This window comes from Sciurus carolinensis, chromosome 4 (genome assembly GCF_902686445.1).
Source record: "Sciurus carolinensis chromosome 4, mSciCar1.2, whole genome shotgun sequence".
In the NCBI taxonomy this organism is placed as follows: Eukaryota; Metazoa; Chordata; class Mammalia; order Rodentia; family Sciuridae; genus Sciurus; species Sciurus carolinensis.
In genome coordinates, this window is record NC_062216.1 from 80,624,948 (window position 1) to 80,632,969 (window position 8,022).

The window sequence follows — 8,022 nt, forward strand, 5'->3', positions numbered from 1 at the left end:
CCTTAGTTAATACCTTCACTATTTTTCTGAGGAAGGCTGAAAAATAGTGGCTAAGAGTAGGAGATGGACTCAGGATCATATCCAGTCTTCACCTGCTTAGTTACCTAATCTCTTTAAAAGTTTCCTCATCTGTAATAACAATATTTTTATGGAACATTCACTACATGCCACACAATCCACTGCATATTTACCTCATTGGATTATTTGGAATAGTAAAAGAAATGAATGTACTTAGGTCATGTATTAACTTCTGACACATTAGCTATTATCATTATCATAATATCACAGTCCTTGTGAATGTGACACCTGAAGGAAGTCCTAATGCAGATGTGAGCTAGTGACAGATCTCAACAATGTGTTGATGAAAGAGCAGCTGCTGGGAATGTATTTCATCTTCTAGTATCCTTTCGCTAAGCTCAGCATGAAAGATGTTTGGCTCACATGCATAACATGAGGTTAATTAGTAACAGAAGGATGATGTGACATTCATAGGCCCGTGGAACAACTTATCTCTTAAGTATATATATTTTTAGGCCATTTTAAAGTTTGAAGGTTAAACACTGAAGGGAACATCAGAGCATAATGTTACTTTTATGGTTTGTTTTATTATGTGTGACTTAGAGTGATTATGTGCTCTAGATAAACTAATCCTTATTATGAAATATTTACCCTAAGCTGCAGTTATGTATTCCATAGTATATGTGAAGTATAGTGCATGATGTAATATTGTATATGTAATGGAATAGTATATGTTTTATTTATTTTCCCCAAAACATCTGGGAATGGTATAATTGCATCCCTTCCCATTAATGTTTCCTCTGTACCAATTTGGAAACGCTATGTAGTCAGCATCCTCAGTTTTCCTAGGAGGAAAAGTAATAAGTGTGGAAAGCTTATTTATATTGGTGTGTTAGGAAATCAGTGCCCTCTCCTGTGTTCTTTGCAAACCTTTCATTGATTAAAAATCTTGGTGGTGGCTGACAGCAACAAAGAAGAGAGTGAGTGTTCAGTTCCCTCACCTTTGGTTTGAAGCATGGATTTGATGCCAACTCCTCAGACTGAGTGCGACCTAAGGCAACTAGGGGGGCTTCTTTATACTTTATTCTCTCTTATCGTCTTTCTGTGAGTAGACAGAGAAAAAGTTATTTAGGACTAATCTAGTCAAACCTTACAGTCTGTAATAATTAAGCTAAAGTTTGCTTTGTATTGTCTGAAAAAAATGTATTAGTATGAGAGTAAATATTATACTCCAAAGGTTGGTCAATAACTGACTGTAATCTGTGATCTTTTAAAGAAAACCCAGGAGTAAGGTAGCTGAGTTCCTGTGTTGTTGCCTCTCTGCTGCAGAGATAGCATGGGTCAGAGTTCTTGGACTTCATACCATGTGTTCTTTCTCTAGAATTTTTTGATACCACTCCACTCTTTTCTACGTTATTGTGGAGAAGTCAGCTTCAATTTTGTTCCTGACCTTAGAGACTTGATTGTTTTTTCCCTGGCCTGACTGCTCATAGCATTCCTTCTTTGCCCTTGAAGTCCAGTGTCTTTACCAAGATGTTTCAGTATTGATTATTCGGTATCTGTTTTTCTTGGACCTCTGTGTATCCTTTCTTCTTGAGTTTTAAGTCTTGCTTTATGGCAGGAACTTCTTTGCATCTTCTTTAAATATTGTTTTTGATTCTGCTTTCTTCTTTGGTTACAACTGTGTTACCTTATTCTCTATCTCTATCCGTTTCTTCCTAGTCTTTTTAGAAACCTTAATCTTTTCCATGGGAGGTATGTAGGTAGTCAGTAGAAACTCTGAAGCTGGCCTGCTGAAGCTAGAACTTACTTGCTGTTTAACTATGGACCAGTTGTTTAAACTTCCAAACCTCAATTTGCTTTTCTAGAAAATGGAAGATTAAAATATGTATACCTCACAGAGTTGTAAAGATTTACCAAGATGAGACATTAAGAGGGTTGGGGTAGAGTATAGTAAGTTCTCAGAACACCCAGCCTTGATATTTCCATTTCATTGCTTTATTTTCACTGGTTGTCTTTGCCGACTTTTTGCCGCTGTGACCAATAAACCTGGCAAGAAAAATGTAGAGCAGGAAAATTGTATTTGGGGTTCACAGTTTCAGAGGTCTCAGTTCATAGACGGCTGACTCCATTGCTCTGGGATCCAGAGAGACAGAACATCATGGCAGAAGGGCATGGTGGAGGAAAGTAACTCAGGGCATGGCATCAGAAAGCAGAGAGAGCTCTGCTCATCAGGGACAAAAATATGAACCCCAAAGCTATGCCCCCAGTGATCCACCTCCTCCAGCCACTTCCCACCTGCCTACAGTTACCACCCCATCAGTCCATGTCAGTGGACTAATGCACTGCTTAGGTTAAAGCTCTTGTAAACCAATCATTTCATCTCTAAACTTTCTTGCATTGTCTTGAGCTTTGGGGGACACCTCATATCTAAACCTGGTCTATCCTTTTTTCCCCCCCGCTGGACATTCATCATGTGTTATTCCTAGTTCTAAAGGCTCATTTGTACATGCATTGGCTCAATAATCTCAAAACCAGAACCAGAATGAAACAAAACCTCCTCCACTAAGAGGGTGCAAGTATTCTTGCTGATCAGATGAGAAAAAGAAGCCCAGAGAGATTCCATGCCAGACTTGAAATCCTAGAGCTGACTGGTCTATCCTTTAAGTATGTTTTCAGCAATGTTTATTCTTTTTTTAAAAAAAATATTTTTTAGTTGCAGATGGACATCTTTATTTAATTAATTAATTAATTAATTTTTATGTGGTGCTGAAGATCAAACCCAGTGCCTCACATGTGTGAAGCAAGTATTCTACCACTGAGCCACAACCCCAGCTCCTCAGCAATGTTTATTTTTTTTTTTGCTGATTCCAATAAAGATTTCTTTTCTAAAATTGCTTTATTATTTTCTTTCATTATTTTCCTGACACCTGCTTACTTTTCATCTTTTCAAAAAAAACTTTTTTACTGAATTGTCATTTCTTCCTAGAAATATTAACTTTCTATGAGCCCTTATTTCAGAGAGACTGTTTTCTTTAATTCCTTGGACTCTGTAGGACAGCATCTCTTCATTATTTCTTCTGCCTTATGGTATAAGTGGGTCAGCATTTGTTCTTTAGCTGATTTTGTTTGCTGAGTTTTGTCATAATCTCTTTAGTGAATATCTGTAGAACTTTGTAATATGTTACAGAGTGAGTTCTAAATAAATTAGCAAAGCTGGATGGGTAGTTGCTTTACATCTATCTCTTGTCTGATAGGCAAGGCCAAGAGAGTGTGCTGGGGCAGTTGGAAGCTAGAATTTTATGTTAACCTGTTAACTAGGTCCCTTTCCACCAGCTCTCTCCCTCTGTGCATGCCTCTATCCTGGCTAATTGGAGAACACAGGATTATCAACAGGACCTTAGAGAGCGCTGATGTAGCATTTGATTCTCTTCCTGTTGCCAGTTTTCAATCTGTTGCCCTGTACTTCAAATTCACTTTTGTTGCCTAATCTGTGAAAGCAGATCCTGGCTCTTTGAAATACCAAATTCATTGTTTGGTTATTAACCTTTAGTCTAGGGCACCTTTAAGTTCTCTTTTTATCTTATATTTACTTTCCTATCATGATCAATAATTTTTTTAAATATTGAATTGTTTTCTTTGAATCACTTTCTGGTTTCTGACTGGGTTCAGTCTGTCAAAAAATCAGCCTCTTCAGAACTGATGATGCTGATGGTTACTTCTCTAACCTGTCCTACTGCACTTTGCTTTCTGTGAAGATGTCACTTGCACTTTTTCTCATTGTCACACTTCCCCTTTGACTCTGTGACATTGAATGGGGCTCATAAGTATTTCTGTGACCCTAGACTTGGTATTTCCAAGCAAGAAATTACAGGTTGGGGAGTATTTGTCAAACAAGGGAAGTAGTAGCTTAGAACAATTGGGCTTAGCAGCCAAGTGCCTGGATTTGAATCCTTGTTTTTCTTCTTGCAAGTTTTGTAGTCTTAGACAATTTACCTCTTTATATTTTAGTTTCTTGTTGATAAAATTGGGATAATAATACCTACCATATAGAGCTGCTGTGAGGATTAAGTGAGTTGACACATGTAACTTGCTTGGACCAGGGCTTGGGATGGGAGGCACTTAGTAAATGATTTCCAGTTCTCATCATGATTACTGTTATCCTCACTAATTCTGTGAACTGTGCTCCTTGCTGAAGATCTGCAGATATATGTGCTTGCCTTTGTTGCACTCCCTCAATTAGATACAAGTTTCATTGCTTTGACAACAGTTTTTTCATAAATTGGTGGTTTGGGAATGTGGGCTGTTTCCTATCTTTTTGTGTTTTTATTTCCATTTATTTTTTTCCCCCCAATTTTAGGGAAAAGAGTATGACAGAAATACCTTCCTAAGCCATCATTAACTAGAAGCATGTATTCCTGAAAGCACCAATTCAACAGCATTTTTTCCCCAAATAATGCATGCAGATTATTTTTGTATAGTCTTATTAAAATTAAAAATTTTTTTCATTTCTGTAGCATATGTCCTAACTGCCTGTATAAAAGTATATGATATAATAAGAATGAATTTCCTTTAAACTGTTTTTAAAACTAATATTTGATTAATTATTTCACTTTGGCAAAGGTACTATTTGGACTATATTGTGAGGTAGAAACTGACAAACAAGATTGAATTAAGTAGATGTCAATACTAAATTTTTCACACATGTGCTAAATCCTATCACACAATTATAAGATGGCCCTCAGTGTATGTTCAAAATGTTAGGGAGTTTGAGTTGAATCAGATTTGTGGTGCGATGCCAAGAAAACTACTAAGAATTAGATGCAGTAATTGAATTATAGGTGTTATTTGGCAGGATCCATTTCTGCCCTCCTGTTCTGTGTTCTAGAGCCAGACCCTGGACTGGATCCAGTTCTGGAAACCATACCTTAAAAAAGCACTGACACATCACACTGTGTACAGAGGAGGGTCACCAGGACGGTGAGGACATCTGAAACAATGCTTCTTCAAGAAATAGGTTGAGCTGGCCAAGGTGGTGCATGCCTGTAATCCCAGCTACTCAGGAGGCCAGCTTTGGCAATTTAATGAGAGCCTGTCTCAGAATAAAAATAAAAAGGGCTGGAGACGTAGTTTAGTGGTAGAGCCCTTGCCTTGCGTGTCCTTAGGCCCTGGGTTCAATTCCTAATACTGTCAAAAATCAAAACAAAACCAAAAATGGGTTGAAAGAGGTGGAGGTGTTTAACCTGGATGTAAGATGACTAGGCAAGGGTAGTTGGAGATATAATAGCAATAGTAACAATAATGAAATAAAAGAAGCTAAAATTTATTGAGTTTGACAAAAAGCCAGATACTAACAACCACCCATATGTTTATTATCTTATTTAATCTTCATAACAATCATATGAGGAACAATAATTATTCCCTTTCATAAATAGGGAAATTGAAGCTCCATAAAGTTAAGACATTTGAGGCCACACAATTACTAAGAAGTCAGGATTTGTCTTTATGTTTGTCTCATTGTGAAGGCCTGAGCTCTTAGAGGCTGTATTGTCTGTCTCTTCTGATTGATACCTGCAAGTTTTTAAAAGGACTTGCATGTGGAAGAGGGGTCCCAGATATTAAACTAGGATAGATAATTGGAAACTCCTCAGAAATAAAGTCTTAAATCAGTGTAAATAATTGTTTTCTAGCCAGGCGCAGTGGTGCACATCTGTAATCCCAGTGGCTTGGGAGGCTGAGGCAGGAGGATCTTGAGTTCAAAGCCAGCCTCAGCAAAGTGAGGCACCAAGCATCTCAGTGAGAGTCCTGTCTCAAAATAAAATACAAAATAAGGCTGGGATGTGGCTCAGTGGTTGAAGAGCCCTGAGTTCAATTTCTAGTAACCCCCCCCCCCCCCCCAAAATTGTTTTCTAGATGGAAGCCAGTGGATTACCCATTACTGGTTATGTTCAAGGCGTGTACCAAGTTATTGTTTAGTGGGTGTTCGTGAGGAGTTATCAGATTGGAATAGGGTTGGGGGTGGATTATGTGAACTTTAAAATGTCTTTCAGTTTTGCAATTTGGGGATTCTGAGTATGTTCCTCAAGTGTACTTTCCTCTATCAGGTATACTTTTTCTTTAAAGTGTGATAAAAATAACAGACACTATGAAATGTACTAGTTTTAACCATGTTTTAAGTGTACTGTTCAATATTAAGTATATTCACATTATTGTGCAACCAATTTGTAGAACTTTTTCTGTCTTGCAACACTGAAACTCTGTGTCTACTACGAATCAACCCCAGTTTCTTTCAGAAAACCAGTCTTCTATTTTCTGGCAATTTGACTACTCTAGATACCTTATGTAGTGGAGTGACAGCTTTCGTTTTCCTCATTCTTGACTCATTTCATTTAGCATGTGTCCTCAAGTTTCATTCATGTTGTTGTAAGTATCAGGATTTCCTTCGCCTTTTAGAGGCTAAATAATAATCCATGGCATGTATGTATATGTATACCAAAACACCATATTTTGTTTATCATATCAGGTGTATTTAGTTAAAATCAAAACAAATGACCACTTTAAAAGTATTAGAGTCAATATTATTGTAACAACTCATGCCTTTGCAAAACAAAGTTACCTGGGGTGGATGAGGATTAGGTGTTACTACTCTTTTAAAAAATGATATGCTTCATGTAAATATGAAGTAAACACCATAGGAGTTCAGCCTGAACCTGTGCTGATCCTTGGCCTATCCTTGAAGGCCAAATAAGGTTTGAATAGGTTCCTAATATCAGTTCATCTTCTTTTAATTTGTGTAAAAATCAAATCAATCTTTTTTGGACAAAATGAATAGCTTTGAAAATGAAAATAAAGAGAAATTTCTAGTTATTAGGATACTGTTATACTCAGTATTATCTGAGTTTTTTGGAAAGTATTTAATGTTTTAAGAGAATTTTACAGTGTTCATTCTCTTAATCAAAATTTTTTATTATTGTTTCCTGCATACCAAGTACTAAACTTACACTGAAGATTTTTCTCTCCACATCTGGTCGTGGAGAGAAAAAAAACCCATGTAGTATTTTATTGCTTCATGTGTTGAGCAACTGAAACATAATGTATGAAATGACATCACCAAGACCAGAGGGACTCAGAGGCAGAGATTATCATCAAGGATTCTTTCTCCATAACATTAGCTGACTTATGTTTTCTCGTTTATATTTCTTCTGAACAAAATATTTAATGATAGAGTTACATTACTAACTGCTTTCCAGGTAATTTCCCCAAAAGAAACTTTCATTGATTATAGCATGAAATAAAGGTATGAAGTCATTTAGTGATTGACAGTGAGGGCAGGGTTAGGCTTGGGAGATGTGCCAAGTCCTTCTGTAATTTCTGTCTGTCAGCTGCCCTAAATCAACACAGAGTCCTAAATAAAAACAGGGAGCTTGCTGTGCAAACCAGCTTGCAGACAAGTCTTCTACTTCTTACTTCCTGCCAGATTGCCACCTTCCCAGGACGCTTCTCAGACTGGCAGTTATAGAGGGTAACACTGTTACTGAAAGATGCACCGAAAAAGCATTCAGATCACAGGGCAGTCCTGAGGAGTAAGCTCCAAGTAACACATCTCCAGATGATGTGTAGTGTTCAGCTTCTGAGTTGTCTCTATAGAGACAATTGGGAAGTCATGAATATTGGACTGTAATTACAGAGAAGAAGCGTTCTGTTCTGTTACCAGGAAAGATAAAGACATCACAGATCTAAGAAAGTCTCAGTCAATAATGCATGTTGGGTATATAGAAAGTGGATATATGAGCCATGATCTTTTTTATTAGTGAGATTCAAACAAATGTAGAAAACTTTTTATAGAACTAAAGATATTTGAATTTACCAATTAAATTTTTTTCTTTTAAATATATCAATTTTAATTGACATGTAGTGATTGTACTTATTAATGGTGTATAGCATGACATTTTAATACCTGCATACAATGTGTAATGATCAGATCAGGATAATTGGCACATCTAA